At 38.9% G+C, this 22,572-nt stretch overlaps 1 long non-coding RNA gene across 3 annotated transcripts in view; it reads right to left on the bottom strand.

Moving 5' to 3' along the window:
- The window catches only part of LOC105233304 (uncharacterized), a 1,563,509-nt gene that overhangs the window by 568,697 nt on the left and 972,240 nt on the right, over positions 1 to 22,572 (bottom strand). For all 3 annotated transcript variants that reach the window (XR_007421867.1, XR_007421866.1, XR_007421868.1), the window contains one exon: positions 9,489 to 9,916. This is a non-coding gene — a long non-coding RNA (uncharacterized LOC105233304). The remainder of the gene's footprint in view (positions 1 to 9,488; positions 9,917 to 22,572) is intronic.

The following is a 22,572-nucleotide window of genomic DNA, read 5'->3' as shown; positions in this document are numbered from 1 at the left end:
TTTCCTAAGCTCCCAAATACGTAATAAAACGATATTCGAACTTTCAAGCGACTGTATACCGTATAAATCGGCCAAAGTGTAAGTTAAGTCAAAGCAAATGATAGAACCTGTTCTACTTATAAAATAGATAAAATTGGGCGAAAACCCCCTATAAAACTAATATATTGATTTGCGATCATCCGGTTGATTTCACTCCATATGATTGTTTACGGTATATGAGGTACCTTATTGATTCTCATTAGCTCTTGTTCGACAAATCGCGCGAGTTACGTCGCCGTCGCTGCAACCCAAATCACTGCCGACGTCGACGTCACCAACAAACCTCAACTTACACCTTGACTGATCTGTATAAATGCAACCAAAGCATGTTTAAACAAATGCCAGGTAGCACAATACTTACCAGATGTCACATTTTTACAATTTCCTTTCCTACGGTGGTCATGTTACAAAAATTGCAACAATGCTCTACTTCATTTTATTATGTAATACGCCAACTAAACTAAATTTGTGAATTAAAACTTACATAGTTTAAGAAATTTCATTTGTATTAAATAAAAATTCAGAACTAATTTGGACACGAACTAGAACAGTTGTTTTCAATTACATTTCTGGCGCAGTCGAACGTCGGACAATTTCGAAGAATTGTACAGAACCACGAAAAGCGCTTAAAATCAATTTAAAATATTTTAAAGAATATTAAGAAAGTGAAAAAATAAAATCCTCTAAATCAATCTATAATGAACCCCCAAGAACAGCAGCAACTCCGCGATACCGAACTAATTAAGGAAGCAGCGAGGATCCGCCCATATTTTGGCGATGGGGAAAACGACCACACATCATTCCTGCTAGAGCTCAACTTAATTCTTCCTCTCATCAACGGCAACTCAGCGATACAACAGTATATCCTGGAGAGTTCCAAAAAATAGATACAGAGGTGGCTCCTCAAATTTGGAGAATACGACATTAACATAAGTTCTGTCAAGGAAAAGGACAACACTGCCGCTGACTTTATGAGCAGAATAAATGCAGATGCAGGTGAAATTAACATCCTACAGGAAAATGAGAATATAAGCACCATGGCAACAATCCACTCTCAAGAAGAGGAATTGCATGACTATTTTGGTATCTTGGAAACTACCGTTAACAGATTCCCAACACAGATAAACCTTACCCATTCAAAAAATCAGGAGTCACATTTTATAAATGGAAAACATAAAATTTTTATTAGCGGAGAAGATATAAATACGGATTACACGTCCGACATATTCAGGCGATTCTTAAGAAATGGCAAAGTAAGAATATATTCGGAACTACCATGAATTAGGGATGATCGATATTCAAAAAACATCGATGTTGACATCGATGTCATAATCGAAAGCTCAACATCGATGTTCGATATTTATCAAAAACGGAACTACCATGAATTAGGGATGATCGATATTCAAAAAACATCGATGTTGACATCGATGTCATAATCGAAAGCTCAACATCGATGTTCGATATTTATCAAAAACCGAACATCGATGTTGGATCCATCGATAATTTTTCATTAATAATTGACAAAGAAATAAAACAAAATATATAAATTCGAAATTTATTAAGCAACAGATTAAATTATTACATATCCCAATATTTTTTATTAATTGACTGAAGGAAAAGTAATTTTGGTAAAGAAGAACCTTTTAATCGGTTTCTTTGTTGATAAAGAGTAGAACCACCTTTTGAAAAGCTTTCTGGGAAAAATAAGATAATAAGAAAAGGAGAAAGATCCTTTTTTTACAAATCTACCTCTGGGAAAAATAAGAATTCATATTTTTGGACTACTATTTAATAATTGTGACATAAAATTTATATACCAATTGAAATAATAAATTCAAAATGCGCAATAATATTTTGATTTATGCTTGTATAAGTTTTTTAAATTTAAGACTTCGCTCATTCCCAACCCAATTTGCATAATTTTTCTGTAAATTAACAATATTAAACGAAATATTAATTTTTTGAAAAAATGTTATTTTGAACATGTACTTTATTTTTATAATACATATAACACAACCGTCTTAATACTCGCTCTTCTAATTTTCATATTGCCAAATTGAAAATGCCGTGGGCATATGTGCAAATGGGATATATTTTTATTTTATAATTTTCATAGAAATGAAAACTGCGCTGTCAAACTGCTGAAGTGACAGCTTCTAGCTTACTTTACATGGCAAACTAGATAGTATTCTATATCTAGTAAGCTATGAGCAATGTGGAGTCTCCACAGGCAATGGGCACGGCAATTCAGCTTGTATTCTATATATTCTATCCTGTCGAGATGCCTCGTAGGTTGCATTGCTTTGGTGGACGTCCGTGACGTGCGTGAGGCCGTAAGTTAACATCAATGATCGATTCCGTTAACATCGTTGTTGCGCTATTTTTCGTATGGTAACATCGATATTAAAACATCGATGTTTTTGCTTTCAATATCGATGATCATCGAACATCGATGTTCATCGAGCATCCCTACCATGAATACAATAAAGTTCAACAAAAATTAATTGACTTGTTTAACAGAACAATAAAATTTTATAAATGTTTGCAGCATCCAAAAGACATTCAGAATGAAGATGAAGCTTATAGGTACATAGCGAAATATCATAAAAATTAAACAGGACATGGAGGAATTAACGGAAATTATAAAGGACTAAAAACCTTAATTTACTAAAAGGATCTAAAGAAGTTAATACAAAAATATGTAAATAAATGCGAAATATACAATAAGGCGAAATACGACAGAAAACCTATTAAGGAAAAGCACAAGCTACCCGAAACACCGATGGATATTAACCAAATAATACATATGGATGTTTAACCAACAAAAACATAGTTTTATTTCTTTCATTGAAAAATTGTCAAACTAGTCTTAGAGATAGAAACAGCCCCACAAAATTATACATTACAACGAATTTAACTCAGTAAACATAAAAGAACTCTTAAGGCAGGAATCCGTTGACAGTCCTTTCGCAAAACCAAATAACCGCACAGGAAACGCTGATGTAGAAAGGCTACACAGTATTATTTGCGAAAAATTTAGAACATTGGGGTCCATGAAATCACCACTATCAACTCAAGAAAGAGTATTTAAAAGTATTGAATGATATAGTAATACAGTCCACTCAACGATAAAAACAAAACCTATAGATGTAATTGAAGATAAAACATATAAAGCCAAATTATACAAAACTCTAGAGGAGAATAATGAACCTAAAATCGAAAAATTGAACGAACAGCGCGAAATTTTTCAGAATACGGAACAGGAAGGGTAGGTGAAGAACTATAAAGTTCTTAAGCCTTACGAACCTAGATATCGCAAACTAAATTTACAAAACATATACTCTTCCAATATTAAAAGAAAAAGTAAATTTTCAGGTTAAATGGATACATGGAAGTATGGATCGAAGACGTCCACCTTGCAGAAACGTACGACACTATACAACATATAATAAATATAAAGGAAATATTAGGTGTAATCGACACAATTCACAAAAATATAGAACATGCTGGCCTACAGGAAAAAACACAAATTGTGGAAATGCAACTTAGCAATATAAAAATTAAAGCTTTAACTTCAATACCACATAGTTAGACAGCGAAGAGGCCTAATTAATATTTTTGGAACAGCTCAAAAATGGTTAATCGGCACTATGAATAATAACTATAGGCAAATAAATTATACAAGACAATATTGAATACATTCAGGAAAACATAACTGCATCAAAGCTAAGATTTTTTTGCGGAAACGTGTTGACAAAAGAAGAAATAACTAAGTTCGATAAACCACAAAATATTAAATTCTTCTATCTCTCTTCCAATAAATTATCTTGGACGCATTGGAAACTAAAATAACCGGGACTTTAAGTAATACTTCAAGCCTTTAGACATCGAATATTTGGGGCCCAATAACAATAGCTGACTTTTGAATATCGGTCAATGTACGAGATATACATATAATTGAAATTCAGGGATAATCTCTTTCCAACAATGGTATGTCTGTATGCCGAAAATGAGATGAATCGCACTTCCGGGTGGCTGTGTACCGCGAATATCGGCCATGTGAGTTATATCAATGCAATAAGAGAGATAAGGGTATATCCTTGTGTCTAAAATATATCAAATTAGGCGAAAACTAGTTCTGGCCCCCATATCACTAATATCAATATTGCGGAAATCCGGCTGACCCTCAGTTCTTTTAGTTTGTCGCATGACAATTGTTAATAGATAAATGCGGTATTACCCCAACTCCCATTTACTAAATGTAATGATTTTCGTTTTTCTGCCAAATTTTATGTCGAATACGTCGGGTAGAGTAATAGTTTTACATATTATATGTATATATAAAATTGCTTGGATTTAGATCCCCTGATTGACGCAGGGTTTTGCGCTGGGTTTGGGACCCGCCACGTAAAAAAACGCACACAATGAAAACCAACTGCCTCGGATGAGAGAAGGTTCGACTTCGAGAAGCTACAATTAGAACAGACAGCCGAGCGCTTTTTTACTTGACTTGTACTTCTGCCCTCTGAGAGAACTCGTCAACAACTTGGTATAAAGAAATTGTGGGACGGCATTTCAAGCCCCTTACGTATAGCTGCAACCGAAACCACTGCAAAAGGACAGCTGGTACGACGAGGAGTGTCATATCGCAGCAGTGAGTAAACAGACTTCTTACCTCTTAACGTTTCAATCGACCACAACACATGCGGGATGGGATAGATACCGATTGTTTAAGATGAAAGCGAGACGCATTTGCTAAGGGCATACTAAAATTATGAAGGGAAAACTTCTCCAGCTTGCTGATTAACAGAGAAAGTATAAGGTCTGGAGAAGGCAAACCCGATTCCTCAATCGATGACAATGGAGCAGATGTTCCATTGCCCGACCATGAAGATGGTTGAATAGCAATTACCTTTCTGAAGGACGAAAGCATGCCCAACGATTGGAATTTAAGTGTGCTCTGCCAATCCACAAAGAGGGAGACCACAACAATCTGTGCCAACTACCCACTACCGTGGAATAAGCCTCCTCAATATCGCAATAAGGGTTTATCGAGCGTATTATGTGAAAGATTAAATCCCACCGTCAACAAACTGATTAGACCTTGTCAGTGTGGCTGTAGGCCTGGAAAATCTACAACAGACCAGATATTCACCATGTGTCAAATCTTTGAAGATACCGGTAAAAATAGACTCGACCACCTTATCGTCGATTTCAAAGCTGCTTTTCACTGCACGAAAAGGAGCTACATTTATGCCGCGATATCTGAATTTGGTATACCCGCAAAAATAATACTGCTTAGACAGAAGTACCAAAAGCTCCATCAGGATCGGAAAGGACGTCTCCGAGCCGTTCGATACCAAACAAGATTTCAGACAAGGCAACTTCCTAACGTGCGACTTCTTTAATCTGCTGCTTCAAAAAAAATTCGAACTGCGGTACATAATCGAGCAGGTACAATCTTCTATAAGAATATACTGCTGTTGGTGTACGCCGATAACATTGATATCATTGACCTTAACACCCGCGCCGTTAGTTTCTCTTTCTCCAGGCTGGATAAGGAAGCAAAGCAAATGGGTCTGGCAGGGAACGAGGACAAGACGAAATATCTCCTTTCATCAAACAAACAGTCGTCGCACTCGCGACTTGGCTCTCACGTCACTGTTGACAGTCATAACTTTGGAGTAGTACATAATTTCGTCTATCTTGGAACCAGTATAAACATCACCTACAATGTCAGCTTGGAAATCCAACGGACGAAATACTTCGGAGTAGGCAATTTAGAAGTCTCTCTCGACGAACAAAAACCAAACTCTATAAGTCATTCATTATTCCCGTCCTGCTATATGGTGTAGAGGCACGGACGATGACAACATCTGATGCGTCGACGCTGCGAGTTTTCGAGAGAAAATTTATTGTCCTGAGGAGCGTTGTTCACGGCGAATATCGCATTCGGTGGAACGATGAACTGTATGAGATACACTACCACATTGACATAAGTAGTTCAGCGTTTTAAAAGAGAGCGGCTACGCAGGCTAGGCCATGTCGAACGCACGAAAACACTATAAGTCTGAAAGTATTCGAGGCAGTAACTGCCGGGGGAAGCAGAGGAAGAGGAAAACCTCCACTCCATCGAAAGGACCTGGCTTCGCTTGAGTTATCCAATTGGCGTCAATTAGCGAAAAGAAGAAACGACTGGCGCGCTGTTGCTAACTCGACTATAATCGCGTAAGCGCTGTGCCAGAAAAAAGAAGAATTTCCAAACAATAATTGTAACAGAAATTTGAAGTTTGTGTGTTTTTTCATTAAAAAATCTCGAAATGGATCACCCTTTATATTAAACAGATGCACAATTCGAGTTACAGCGTGTTTGAAATCAATTGTTCGTTTAGCATAGCACTGCAGTGTGTTGTTCTCAAAGAGCAAATAAATTAATGTGAACATTGAGAGCAACAAATACAAAAAAACCGAATAAGTCGTATTTGGTTGTATCTTTTGCCTTCGTTGCTATTCAAGCTCATCACTTACATTGCTGTGAATGATATCAAAAGCGGTTGGTCACGCGTTGCTTCGAAGATATCAAGTACACTTGTGCAGCAGTCTACTATATGTATGTATATACTTATATAATAGCTTGGATTTCGATCCTCTGATTTACGTTTTGCACCTTAAGGTCCTGGCCTAGATTCGTATAAGTTGCAAAAGTATAAAATGTTCGGTTGCACCCGAACTTAGGCCTTCCTTACTTCTTTCAATTCTACTTAAAATTTGTTTTGTTGTTAGATACAAGAAAGGAAGGAAAATATGGGAACATTGTCACCTTAATGCACTGACTAGGTAGAACTGAACTGTGAACAGCATAAATTATAGTATTTTATATGGAAAATACCTTTGTAATTGAATTATATGTGCAATACATCAACTTGAATTTAAAGCATCGAAAACACATAATATATTTTGATGGCTTATATTTTTATTATTGGCTTTACAAGATGTGATAAACTAAAACAAAATTCCAATTATATATTAATTTTTTTGTAAAAAAAAATTTATACTATGTACTTTAATTCCATAGAAAATAAGTATACGTGCAAAATAGAAGACTTCTTAAAATTCATATCCAAAATTATTTTAACACCTATATAACAAAAATAACTTTAAGTAATTGAAGTTTTAAATACTAAGTTTTGCAACGGGTGATTTTTTTGAGGTTAGGATTTTCATGCATTAGTATTTGACAGATCACGTGGGATTTCAGACATGGTGTCAAAGAGAAAGATGCTCAGTATGCTTTGACATTTCATCATGAATAGACTTACTAACGAGCAACGCTTGCAAATCATTGAATTTTATTACCAAAATCAGTGTTCGGTTCGAAATGTTTTTTATCGACAAATTTTGTTCAGCGATGAGGCTCATTTCTGGTTGAATGGCTACGTAAATAAGCAAAATTGCCGCATTTGGGGTGAAGAGCAACCAGAAGCCGTTCAAGAACTGCCCATGCATCCCGAAAAATGCACTGTTTGGTGTGGTTTGTACGCTGGTGGAATCATTGGACCGTATTTTTTCAAAGATGCTGTTGGACGCAACGTTACGGTGAATGGCGATCGCTATCGTTCGATGCTAACAAACTTTTTGTTGCCAAAAATGGAAGAACTGAACTTGGTTGACATGTGGTTTCAACAAGATGGCGCTACATGCCACACAGCTCGCGATTCTATGGCCATTTTGAGGGAAAACTTCGGACAACAATTCATCTCAAGAAATGGACCCGTAAGTTGGCCACCAAGATCATGCGATTTAACGCCTTTAGACTATTTTTTGTGGGGCTACGTCAAGTCTAAAGTCTACAGAAATAAGCCAGCAACTATTCCAGCTTTGGAAGACAACATTTCCGAAGAAATTCGGGCTATTCCGGCCGAAATGCTCGAAAAAGTTGCCCAAAATTGGACTTTCCGAATGGACCACCTAAGACGCAGCCGCGGTCAACATTTAAATGAAATTATCTTCAAAAAGTAAATGTCATGAACCAATCTAACGTTTCAAATAAAGAACCGATGAGATTTTGCAAATTTTATGCGTTTTTTTTTTAAAAAAAGTTATCAAGCTCTTAAAAAATCACCCTTTATTATCATACTGCTTGACATGTGCATATACTTTAGTAGTAAGTACGAGTATACTCCAAAGGTCCTCTATGGGGTTAAGATCACGACTCAAAGCTGGCCAGTCCAATAATTGGATATTCCGCTGCTGCAAAAATACTTTTGTAGTGCGAAACACATGATTGTTTTTCTGAAATATCTAATTTTCGTCATGAAAACTCTCAGCAAAAGGAATAAGCTCACTATCTAATAGATAAATGTATAATTCGGAATTCACTTTAGTCGGTAAAAATACATATGAAATTTGCCTTCAGAGCTAAAGCTAAAGGCATACAATTAAAGATCCCTCACCATGGTTTCGCTTATAGCAAGTCTCTCTTGGAAGTCGTGTATCTCGCCAATATTTGTGATGACCATCTGGACCATTCTATTTATACTTTTTTTCGTCACTTAAAATTCCGTTTTCAACCTCCTCCTCCCAAAACCTCTATTTGTCACAAAACAAAATACGAACATTTTGATTACGTGGCTGAGCTAGTTTTGATTCAAACTTATTGCCCATTTCATGCTTCATAATTTGCTGAATTGCATGCGTTGTCCAGTGATTGGGTGTCTAATTCTACGTTTATCTGCCTGCAACTCATGCCTTCGCTAATTGCTAAGTGATGAATGTGTTTCAACTGCTAGTAACCGAAATAATCAAATAATTTGAAACTGTATTACGCTGTCGGCTCACTGACGCAGCAATTCGTCCAATATTTATGCGAAGCGTGCATATAAGTATAACTATTGCAAAATGATAAATTAAGTTTCTACGCACTAAATTTAATACATATGACTTACTTATTTTCTAATTTAGTTAAAAAAAAAACAAACTGTATATGTTGTCTCTTCAGCTGTCAGAGCACAAATAGATGGATTTGCATATATAATTATTTTCCATGAACAGTACAAATCGCAATGATATTTTCAATTAACGGTAATACAGATGAAACGAATGAAAGAATGTTAAACCTTATATACAAACAAAATATGTGAACCACGAATACTGCATTCTGGAAAAAAATTTACCATTATTAATTTACGAGATAGATTAAAAAAAAAAATATTTGCACATATATAATTTACGAAGGTATGATTTGTAATATTTTCAAATGCAAGATATAACAACTAAATGTTTTTAAGATTTAATTACGCTTTAATAATAAAATAAAAATAATTAATGCTTTCATTGATAGAGAGCAGATTAAGAAGAATCGCTTAATTGATGTGTAGAAAAATATTACCCTTGAATAATTTATTAATTATCTAATTATTTTAGATTTATTAATTATCTAAAATACATACCTGGAACTTTGTCACTCAACATATTTAAACAAAGTCTAGTTGAGTTGTTTAGACATCGATCTAATATATTGACAGTTGTTGGAAAATAGCCTAAATCAGCAATTGTCTTTACAAATGATATTAAAGATTTTCTTTTAAGACGCTCTTTTGAGCCGGCGAAATACGGAAATTCCTGTAAAAATAAGTGTTGACCATCGAAAGGGTGGCACGCTAACTTTTCATTTTCAGGATAAATTTGATTCGAGTCCATAATATTTCCACTAATTTTATCTGATACGTTTCGCTGAAATGCATTCATGTCATCCTGCGGTATGAGTAATCGCTGTTTTTGTATGAGAAAAGATTTTTCCAACTGAATTATGTCCACATGGGATGAGAACAAAATCGAGAGATTCGCGTTGACAAATGTTCCGGATAAGCTGCTCAGCCTATTAAAAAATAAAATAAAATATATATATTGTTTGTAAAATGAAAATGGCATACAAATAAGGACCTTTAAGAAAAGTATGAGTGTAGAGTACACGATTGTAACATTAGTAGATATGGAAATGAAATAGTACTACAGTATTAGAAAAGTCCTTGACGTAACAATGAAAGAATGTGTAGAAATATGAAACTACGTCTTTATACCTCGACATAATCTCTATATGGAATATGTTGCGGCCTTCCAACATTTTACACTGATTCCACGCTTTCACAATAGACGTTTGTTTTAATCCTGGCCTCCTCATTTGAGCAGAATACTTTTTCATCGAGCCACATTTTGAGAGAGGCCAGTCATAAAGTAATACCTTCAATTTATTTATTCCAAGCGTAAGTATTTATAAAAAAACATTCACGTAAAAGATTATTTCATTTTGTGGTCACTGAACGAAATTATAGTAGTTTTGGCCATGTTTTCGAATTTGTTGAATTGTTTTATTTATCAGGAAACAATTTTTTTTCAAAACACGAATATATTTTTTAACCCATATTATAGTTATACGTACGTAGGCTGCATTTTTTTTCAAAATTGGAAAACAAAGACAAATTTTAATCATCTAAAATCTATATATTGTATGCATTTGAGCCAATTGCCGAAGCAACTCTAATTGAAGTATCTCTAAAACATGCCTTTTGAACTCATCAACCGACTCTTCAGATGTCGAAACCTCATAGCTTATTTGTTTTTCGTACGGGAATAAAAAGAAGTCATTCGGTAGCAAGTGAGGACATCATCAAATCGATGTTTTGAGTGCACAAAAATGCAGTCTTTTCAGTTGACCTCTCACACGTCATTGCATTGTCGTGATGAAGAGTTATCCGTCTCCTGCGGTTGATTTTTCTAATTTCTTGAAAGGCAACTGGCAAACAAGAGCTTGTATACCACTCAGAATTTACTGTTTTGCATTGTTAGAGTGGTTTGGTTGCGACATGTCCAGTTCCTCTAAAACAACAGTCGATTGCTGTTTACTTTCGGGCTGACACGTGTAAGTACACGTTATATCGACTGGTATATGAGATAACTTAATGAAATCCAGAAAGAATTAAATTAGTATGGGATATTGGCTTAAATAGGTAGAATCGATTAAGTATGATTAACTATAATTATTGATTTGATTACAATCCATTCACGATTTCGAAGTGGAAGCCTTTGCCAACACCTGAAAGTATTTACACGCTGTGATCCTTGCAAGTTACAAGAGTATAAAATGTTAGTCCTTCCTTTAGAGTTGCATATAAAATTGTCTCAGACTTCCAATAGACAAATAAACTTAATTATATTAATTTTAACATTTGATATTCTTTCTATTTTGCGATATTAATGCTGTCCCTAAATTTATTTGAAATAAAGCTCGCTGTTGATTTATTGATATAAAATTTGTTACAAATGTTTTCTTTTATTGTATCAATTGAATTGAATGCTTTTTTCAATCCATTTAATTATTAGTTATTAATTTATTCTTAATTAGAAGAATTTAAATCGTGTCACGACTTTTTATGTAAAGGCACTTGGTTAAACTAAAATTATGGTGATTCTTTATGTCGTTGTTCAAATTGCAAGAAAATAACGTGATTTTCGACCCTTATTGCGAAAAACTCCAATCCAAATCAAGTCCAATATGTTTTGTCGCAGTCAATATTGGGTACTTATATTTTTTTTTGTTTAAAATGTAAACTATTAAACAAAATTATAAGGGGTTTCATTGTTTCACTAAATAAAACAATTTGCCTTTATATTTAAATATCTTTTTATATCCAAAATTGTAACTTGGAGTATACGACATGTCATTAAGACCTGGACGTGGCAGACCTCTGTTCCTTTTTGGGTGCTTGATTAAAACTGATTCCCCTGCCTCTCACTAATCTAAGGTGGGGATAAAAAATTTATAAATTAAATTCTAAATGTCTTGAGTCTATGATAACGAATTCTTCCGGTCAGTGACCAACAATAGTCTGCTAACATGTGAGCATTCCACATACCGTGATATCCCGCAGCAGTAAAATAAATTGTCGATATTTATAAAATAGTTTCTGAATTCATCTCGATTTCGATTAAAACTTATAATAGTTCCTGGAACTAGAAATTTCTTCTCCATCAATATTAACGATAATACTTTCGAAAGTCCTGCAGCTAGAACCAAGTAATTAAACTCTGATTGAGTAAAACAACCAAGTTTTAATTGGTCTCATCACCTGAGTCTTCTGATTTTTCATCAAGACTTCAAGATCTACGTCAGTTGAAATATTACTTTTACAGTTCTGTTCAGTAGAAAGAAGGAGAGGAAACGTTATGGTAGTATTACAGTAGTAACCATTCCCATGAATTTTATACTCTTTCAACTTGTTGCTACAGAGTGTAATAGTTTTGTTCACCTAACGCTTCTAACTAATCGAGAGCGATAAGATGTTATGTATACATATATAACCAAAAGCTTCGTCAGAATCGGAAATGGACCTCTCCGAGCCGTTCGATACCAAACAAGATTTCAGACAAGGCGATTCCCTTTCATGTGACTTCTTTAATCTACTTTTGGAGAAAGTAATTGGAGCTGCAGAACTAAATAGGGAAGGAACTATCTTCTATAAGAGTGCACAACTGATGACGTACGCCTTGGTCTTAATAACCGCGTCGTTAGTTTTGCTTTCTCCAGACTGTCGTCACTGTTGACAGTCATAACATTGAGGTGGTAGATAATTTCGTCTATCTTGGAACCAGTGTAGACACCACCAATAATGTCAGCTTGGAAATCCAACAGAGGAAAACTCTTACCAAAAAGAGTAGGCAATTGAGAAGTAAAGTTCTCTCTCGACAAACAGAAACCAAATTCTATAAATCCCTTATAATTCCCGTCCTGCTATATAGTGCAGAGCCATGAACGATCATCTTCTGATGAATCACGTAACGAGTTTTCCAGAGAAAGGTTCTGCGGAAGATTTATGTTCCTTTGCGCCTTAGCCACGGCAAATATCGCATTCGATGGAACGATGAGCTGTATGAGATATATGACGATATTGACCAAGTTCAGTGAATTAAAAGACAGCGGCTACGCTGGCTAGGTCATGTTGTCCGGATGGACGAAAACACTCCAGGAAGAAGAAGACCTCCCCTCCGTTGGAAGGATCAAGAGGTGAAGGACCTGGCTTCGCTTGGAATAGCGCCACGTAGCGAAAAGAAGAAACGACTGGCGCGCTGTTGTTAACTCGGCAACTTTTCCGCACTATTAGAAATCCCGAATCGAAAAAAGTCCGGAATCGACCCACCCTAACGTGCACGAACATATCGCTCATTTGCTGCAACGTCGTCATAACTCAAAAAAATCGATTCGCCAGAAAACGCGTTTAAAGTTTTCAACTTACTACAACACGGTGACTCCAACCTTACACCTCTTCTCAAGCGGAGCATATAAGAGGTATTCATATGAATTTTTCACTCAATATGAAGTATGATATAACGAACAATTCTGCATTATTAACTCAAAAATCACGTTTTTTGAGTTATGACGACGTTGCAGCAAATGAGCGATATGTATGAGGTGGAAGAGAAAGTAGAAAGGATGCAAGAACACTTCAAAATTGCTGAAGGAAGATGGAAGAAGATGAAGGCGTGTAAAGCGAAGTACAAAATAATGATTGTATTTATATGGATGGGTTTGTGTGTTTGTAAAGAATGGCACCCTTGGGAAAAGAAGTGACCGACAATCCCACAAGTACTTAGAAAGTCATATATAAGAGCGCACATGTGGTGGGCAAGTACATTGAAAGGACGTGGACTTAGAAATGAGGGTTCTGTGCTTGTGGCTTGGCTGCAGCATAGATGTAATTTTGTTTACTGTTAGTGAGAAGTTCCTTCGTTTGGTGTGAAATTAAATGTTTTTGAAGAATATTGAGCAGCAAATAAACAAGTGAAGCACAACGTCAATGCATAGATTAGATCTGACTTTAATTAGAACTTAGCTATTATAAGTAATCTGCTAATTTATTTCTTCAACACTTTAAACATTTTACAGACTTCCTAGTTATATCACTTCGGCTCTTTCTCAGATTATCTGTATTCGCGTATGAACCCGCCTTTACTTCTTTACTGAATATCTCATATTTAAGTTAGCACCCCACACATTCAAAAAGTATCATATGATACAAAGCAATATAATATGACACCATCAAATCGCTGAGAGTACGACACGTGTAGTGGCAACCTGTGGGAAGCGCAGCGTCAGCGAAGTGCCAACCTATGGGAAGCGCAACGTCAGCAATCTCCACACCCGTTCAAGCGGCAAACGTAGGTTTAGAGTTAAGCGAAAATAATTGTAAAATTCAGTTCGTACACAGAATTCAATAAAGGAGCATAGCTCCCAAATAAAGGAGCATTGCTCCCAAAAAAAGGAGCATAGCTCCCAAAAAACATTTTTTTTAATAAAAATAACTAAACATTTTTTAACTTGTATACCTATTACATTAGAAAAGTTTGATAGTTCTAATCTAGCTCCTAGCTAGAAATTAATCAAGGAACGTTAAATTGAAGGTCGATTTATAGGTCAAGTGAGGTGCCAGCCAACCTGCTAACCACCTTTCTGCGTCTTCATAACTGGATGTCTCAGTTAGAAAGGCTTAACATTCTCGATCTAGAGCCCTTCACCAACGACGTTCCAGCTGGAGGTCGAACCAGAAGCCAATTGGAGTTCCAGGCAATCTGCAAGCCAGCCACGGCAATGAGACCTTCGTTATCTTGGGTTGAAAGGCACGGTTACTTTTCCTTAATTCATATTTAAATCAATTTTATCTTACTCACGTAGTCTGTATGGGGGTTTCAACCAACCTTTCTGTTTTTCTTATCTGTATGTGTCATCTTAAATTACAAAAGCTAAATAGTTTCGATCTACTCGTAGACCACTTGCTGCATTATGGTAAAGTTTAAGTTTCTTTGTTATTTTTGACTTGAAGGTGTGGCTGGATTTTCTTTTTCCTGTCCAATACAGTTTGAATCTGTTTATATGTGATTATAAACCATACTTACTGCATCTTCTTATCTGGATGTGTAATTTTACATTAGGAAATTTAGGCTTAAGTGTCGACCCAGATCCTTGATAGACCTTTATCAACACGAGTCGAGCGAAAGTCTCCAAATATTTCACTGAAAAGTGAACGATATGATTACTGAAATTTCTCAAGCGTTTTTGAGAATTAAAGTTTTTGGGATGCGTGTTTATTTGACATTTTTAAATAGTTCACTTCACAGAAATTAAGCAATTTCCTGTACCTAGAATATGGACTTTTCCGAAAATTACGACGGCGAAATAGCGAGAAAAAAAGGGAAACGCGTGCGAATTCGATTGCGGTCTAATTACAATTGAATCTTTATTCCAGTTAATATAATTTCAATTATCCTAAAACTTAGGCTAACGGGATAAAACAGTTGGAATGTATGTACGCACAAAAAATAGGTAAGTATAATTCATTTCGTTAACTTATGGTAATAGAATAAGATAAGTATATATAACATTATTAGGGTAAGTACTGTGCCCAAAAAAGGTGGCATTGAATTTATTTTGAAAATTCTTTATTTATTCTTCCAAATCAATGTCATCGCCTTCAAAGTAATCTCCTCCCGATGCAATGCACTTATGCCAACGGATTTTCCAATCTTCGAAACACTGATTGTAGTCACTTTCCGGGATGGTCTTCAGTTCCGTCTTCGCTGGGGCTTGAATCTCCACTATCGTATAAAAACGGTGTCCCCGAAGCGGTCTTTTGAGCTTGGTGAACAGCCAGAAGTCGTACGGCGCCAGATCAGGTGAATACGGTGGTTGCGAACGATATGGGTTGAGTTTTTGACGAAATGATCACGAATTACGAGGGCAGTGTGGGATGGTGCATTATCGTGGTGTAAAAACCAAGAATTGTCTTTCCACAATTCCGGCCTTTTTAGGCGGATAGCGTTACGCAAACGACGCATAACGTTCAAACAATATTCCTTGTTGACTGTTTGACCGGTTGGAATCGATAATCGATGAAACAATCAACATGACCTTGATTTTTGAGCGACTTTGGCGCAATTTTTTTGGTCTCGGCTCTCTTTTGGCACGATATTCGCTCGATTGATCGAATGTTTCGGGGTCGTAAGCATAGATCAAAATATCACCGCTAGCTTTAATGCGTTTCATGATACCTTGGTAGTCGGAAAGCATCGTTTCACACACTTCAACGCGACGCCTTTTTTCCAAAAAATTCAACTTTTAGTCGAGATTTGACGCGCTTGAGGCCCAAAACATCCTTCAAAATAGTATTGGCTGAGCCTTTCGATATGCCAACTTCATCAGCAAGGTCTCTAATTGTTAATCGACGGTTTTTCAACACCAAATCTTTGATTTGTTGAACGTGAGCTTCGTCGGTTGGGGTTGATGGTCGCCCTGGACGCTCTTCGTCTTCGACACGTTCACGGCCGGCTTGGAACTCACTATACCACTTGTAAACATTTTTTTTAGACATAGCCTCATCACCACTCTCAGCAATAAGCTATGGTTTTGAGATGGTAGTGCTGAAAGTACTTCCGTCGGATGCCAGAGCTGATGGCCCCCAGGCTCCGGTGGCTGCGGGGGACCTGACAAAGGGTACTGACGGTCAAACGACTGTGGAAATCGATGCGACAGAGGGCGCCGACGGTCAGACGACCGTGGAAGTCGATCCGAATCTCTCGGATGTGGCGAGTGTTGGGGGCGGTTCGTTGATTGGCGACTCCGTCTTCAGCCTCGAACAACTGTTTGAGGAAGTTCGGGTCGATCACGATTTGGGCGCTGAAATAGCGCTCCTGGAGGAAAGTCTGAAGGATGAAATTCCTCCAGATTAACCTCCAGCATGCGAAGGCGGCTTCCGCCAATCTATTGCTCCGTCTGGAACAAGACGAAGCTGATGTCGTCCTGATCCAGGAACCGTGGCTGACTGGCAACGGAATCTCTGGATTGAGGACAAAGAGCCATAGGCTCCTGGCGGCCAAGGATGCAGGTAGGAACAGAGCCTGTATGCTGGTTAGGAATGAACTAACGGTATTTCTTTTACCTAATTTCAGCAGCGCTGACATAGTGACAGCGAAATTGGAGTGTGACACCGGAGATTTCTGGCTTATCTCCGCATATATGCCACACGATGATGTGGTGGAGCCGCCTCCCTTACTGCTGAGGAGGACCTTAGCCGAAGCGTCTAAGGCTGGCACTGGCGTCATCATCGGTTCCGACGCTAACTCGCGGCATCAGATCTAGGGAAGCTCGGATACTAACAATAGAGGTGAGTCACTTTTTGATTTCATTATTGGCGAAGATCTTCGCATTTGTAATAGAGGAAACTCTCCTACTTTTGTGACCGCAGGCAGGGAGGAGGTTCTCGACCTCACCCTAACCTCACTAGCGATTGCCCCGCTGATCTCGAACTGGAGGGTCCTCGACGATCACTCCTTTTCGGATCACAGGTACATCGAGTTTTGTCTAGTCGGAGAAGGTCCACCTAGGAAATCTTTTAGGAACCCTAGAAAAACGGACTGGGAAGGTTACCGCAGGAGGCTTCGGCAAACTCTCCCACGCGCACCGGGGGTGGACTCGTTGGCCACTACCGATGCGGTGGAGGAGTGGGTTGAAGTCTTCAGCTCAGCGTGCAAGGCTGCGCTGGAGAGGTCTTGTCCACTAAGATCGCCAAAGGGCAAAGAGAAACCTCTATGGTGGACTACAGAGCTCTCAGACATTAGGGCGTCTTGTAGACGGCTTTTCAACAAGGCCCGCAGAAGTGGGCTATCTGATGACTGGGCTATGTATAAAGTAGGACTTTCAATATATAAGTCCGAGTTAAGAAAGGCCAAGAGGACCTCGTGGAAGTGCTTCTGTGAAAAAGTGGAAGGCTGCCATGAGTCCTCGAGATTCAGGCGTATTCTCGCAAATGGGACGCAATGGGAAGTGGGCCCTCAGTAGTGAAGAAACACTTCAGATGCTTCTCGACGCTCACTTCCCGAGCAACATGTCCTCTGTGAGGAGATCTCTCGGGGTGCCGCAGGACGATTGTGCGGCCTTTGTCGGCATCCTGGATGAGCGACACTTGACGTGGGCGATTAACTCGTTCAAACCATTCAAGTCCCCGGGACCAGACGGCATCATACCAGCGCAGCTGCAACAGGCTGTTAAGGTGTCATGCAGCTGGTTGGCACCTATCTATGCGAACTGCATCAGATTAGGTTACATCCCGGGGTCTGAAGACGAGTCAAGGTTACGTTCATCCCGAAGGCTGGCAGGGGCTCCCATCTCACGGCCAAGGATTTCAGGCCAATCAGCATCTCCTCCTTCTTGTTAAAGACTCTGGAGAGACTGATGGACTGGTATATAAGGAAGAGCATTCCGAGAGACTATTTGTCAAGAGCACAACATGCTTATCGCAAAGGCAGGTCAGTAGACACTGCCTTGCATACTATCGTGTCATGGCTCGAAGAAGCCATTGAAGCCAAGGACTTCGCTGTTGGGACCTTCCTTGATATCGAAGGAGCTTTCAACAATGTCCTGCCTGAGGCAGTAGTAACTGCTCTTGACGGTCTTGGGGTTGAATCGAACCTCAAGTGCCTCATTCTCAGTCTTCTGTGCGACAGAGTGATCGAAACGGAATGGGACAGCGCGCGCGCGAGGCGTAGTGTGAGTAGGGGAACACCACAAGGTGGGGTTCTCTCTCCTCTTCTATGGATCCTAGTCGTTGACGAACTGCTCAAAAAACTAGAGGATCGCGGCTGTCGGGTGATTGCCTACGCAGACGATGTAGCACTTATGGTCAAAGGAAAGTTCCTTAGCACCGTGTACGAGTTGACGCAGGGATATCTCAGCGTTGTAACAAAGTGGGTGGTCGGAAGTGGACTCGCCATTAATCCAAATAAAACAGAAATGGTTTTATTCAGTCGTAAATATAAAATCCCGGCGGCACCGTTGCCACAGATGGGAGGTATTCGCCTGCAACCGGCGGATACAGTGAAATATTTAGGGCTCATCCTAGATAAGAAGCTTTCATGGAAGCCGAATATCGAGGAGAGAGCAAAAAAGGCTTCTATTGCCTTATACTGCTGTAGAGGGGCTATTGGCAAAAGTTGGGGTCTCTCACCGAAAGTGGTCCTCTGGCTCTATGACACCATAGTAAAGCCCATCTTGTTCTATGGTGTCTTCATGTGGTGAAGGGCTTTAGGGAAGACCACACTGGCCAAGAAGCTCGAAAGCGTTCAACGGGCTGCGCTAATTAGCGTATGTGGTGCATTAAGATCTACCCCAACAATGGCACTTAATGCAATTTTGAATATAACGCCGGTGGACATTGCCGGTAGGTGCTTAGCCGCGAAGGTGGCTATCAGACTCAGAGAATATGGTTTCTTAAAGGAACGTGCATCTGGTCATTCGGATATCCTCACAAACTTTGACTGCATACCGGATCATCTGGATCATGGAGTCGCCATACCGAACTCTGGCGGCTCCTTCTCTGCCCATATACCGACGAGGGAGGTGTGGGTTGGAAGAAGCCGTTGGGGGAGGGGAGCAGTAAGCTTCTTCACGGATGGGTCAAAGCTTGGGGGGAAGGTTGGTGGAGGGGTCTACTGTCGGGAGCTCTCCATCAACTCCTGTTTCAGACTTCCCGACTACTGTAGTGTATTCCAGGCTGAGGTCGCAGCCATCAAGGTCGCAGCTGATATGCTGCTACGGAGTGCATCCACCGTCAGAGAAGTGACTATTCACTCAGATAGTAGAGCGGCTATATTAGCCTTGAACTCATTCACAGTGCGTTCAGGGCTGGTCGAAGCACGTCTAACGTCACAATCTCTAGTAGCTAGAGTTTTTGTGATTAGACTGGTGTGGGTGCCGGGCCATAGCGGAATTGCAAAGCTGATGAGTTAGCAAGGAAAGGTACCCTAGAATCATTATCGGTAGAATGGGAACGCATCGGTGCTCCTGTCTCTTCTTGTGGTCTACTGCTGGATAATTGGGCCACGCGGATGCTCGTCCAACGCTGGGCCAGCACCAGCACTTGTGCGGTTGCAAAAGCCTTCTGGCCCAGGATAGATCGTCGGAGATCTAATGATCTCTTAGCCCTGAGTAAGGCTAACCTCTCACTGTTAGAGGGTCTTTTAACAGGCCACTGTCCTATTGGCCTACATGCGGTAAGAATGGGAATCTTACCGGATGCCGACTGCAGTAACTGTTTGGAAGAGGATGCGGTAGAAACAAGCCAGCACTTCCTGCTTGACTGTCCCGCTTTTGGGAGGTCAAGACTCAGACACTTGGGGTCGCATACCTTTGGACACCCCACCGAACTGGCGGGTGTCGAGGTTAAGCGTCTGTGTAACTATGTATTGGCTACAAGGCGCTTCGCCAATCCGTAACATGGGAGTTCCTTTTCTATGGCATCACAAAGGACTAATTATTAGTCTACGTGGGATCTTTGATCAGCCATCTTACCTAACCTAACCTCATCACCAAAGGCTTTCTGCACCATCCTCAACGTATCCGCAGCAGAGAATTGATTCCGTAAGCAAAATTTAATGCAAATTCTTTGCTCAACAAATTTTGACATCGCAAAAAACGAAAAACTCACTTTTAGCAGCTCACAAAACGGCACGCATCTCACACAAATGAATATTTTGACATGAAATTTGACATAAATGTGACTGACAGTACTACCAACCTAAAAAAAAATAGTTCGTCAAATCCTTTGACGCGCGCAGTTTAAATTCAAATTTTTTTTTTGTACATTTACGCATTAAAAAGAAAACTTTATAATTCAAATATATATAATAAACTAGCTGACCCCGCAGCCGTTGTCCTGCGCGAAATTATGTGTTTTGAAATGAAAAGACAAAAATTCATATCTTATTGATAATCATTTATTTGCTATTTGTCTACATTTTTCTTCAATGTAACGCAGCTTGATAAACAAAATTTTTTGGTTTCTGTTCCGGTGCGTAAATGTACAGAGAAGATGGTTTTCCAACTCTTGAGCACGCCACGTATATCTGGCCGTGTGAAAAACATAGCATTTCCAAATGTATGCCACCCACTATGCGACTATTCTGTTGATCGTCATTTTAAATTCAATTTTCACTGGAAACGGAATACTTTTGAACCGAATTGGCAAATCGTTAGAACTCAAAAGAAATCCGTAGAATCAAGCATTCTGTCCCTTATATTTGATAGGTGCATCACAATCAGATTGCGATGATGCGGTGGCATACCAGGCCTCTCCAAAGAATTTACAAATTCCACTGATAATTCACGGTGTCGTCTTCATTGTCAGACGATCGATCGATTTGTATGATTGCAAGTCTCCTGGAATTTGACTTTGAATTTTCCAGTTTAAGTCAACAACATAGGTATTTGTGGCAGCTAAGATTGCTCGTACACTCAAGGAATCGTACTTACGACAGTTTGGCCAATGTTCGTATAAACATTCGTGATGAGTCCATCTTTCGTGAATTGATAAACGGCATATGGGATTGATATCAGACCATGGGAAGTATCAATCAGTATTGACCCATTTCCAATTCTTAGCGTATACAATGTAAAATGTCTTCGGCAATGTAATTTTTGGTCGTATCCCATAACACGGATTTGAAGGCTGATCATCGCGAAATGTGTGTGAACTTCAGTGGCATTCGTTTTTCGGGTGGATTGTGTAAGTTCATTCTAATGCATTAATTGAGAACACACCTGGATGTCCATCTACTGGATGACCCTGCTTTCTGCGTAACAATTTCTTCGATGATGCATCCCATGTATAATATCAACGTATTTCGAATAGAGCAATGTTCTCGCAAACGGATCACTGACGGAAGTTGAGAAAAAACTCGCTAATGTTAATTTTGTTGCTGGTGGTGTTTCTGTTGACTGTACTGTATTCTCTGGGTTGAAATAGACTCTTTGGTCATTCCCCAAATTAACTTCGAGACGCACAACAGTCGGAAAACATTCATGAATTTCAAAAGAAATATCGTACAAAGCACTTTATTTCAGTTCACGTATCGACCGTGTCGTTTAAAACCAATAACCGCCATGTTGCTTCCTATGGTGACGTATTTACAAACGCATTTTATCGATTACACCAAACTACAATACGCAATATTCACATGACTTTTGAATGTGAATTAGACAATAGTGGCGAATATGGTACGACCCATGTGTTGTCAACTTTGATGTGTTGTTAACTTCGATATTTACGCCGATAGAGTGGATATCCATCATTTCCAGCTTGTGTTTCAGAAAAGCACATGGATAATGTTTCGCGCATTTATTGTCAGGCATACAAACCGAAGTGCGACTGTGGTGTCCGCAAGGTCCATGAACCATGTTGGTTTTCGTCACTTCATATAATACTGGATCTTTCTCTGCATCATTAATTTCCGCAGAAATGAGCTCATCAATTTGATCTGGTGTGACAACCATCCACCATCCAAAGAAGAATATGTACGTGCGACAAACCTCTCTTTTGCTACTCAACAGAGTACATTTAGCATCTAACAGTACCACATACTCCAAGCCCTACCCTACTCCAAGATAAACTCCATGAAACATCGTAACTGTTGTTTGAAAAGTCGTGCTGTGAC

This window comes from Bactrocera dorsalis, chromosome 2 (assembly GCF_023373825.1).
Source record: "Bactrocera dorsalis isolate Fly_Bdor chromosome 2, ASM2337382v1, whole genome shotgun sequence".
Lineage (NCBI taxonomy): Eukaryota > Metazoa > Arthropoda > Insecta > Diptera > Tephritidae > Bactrocera > Bactrocera dorsalis.
The sequence above is the reverse complement of the archived record's forward strand: the minus strand, read 5'-3'. Positions and strand labels throughout refer to the sequence as shown.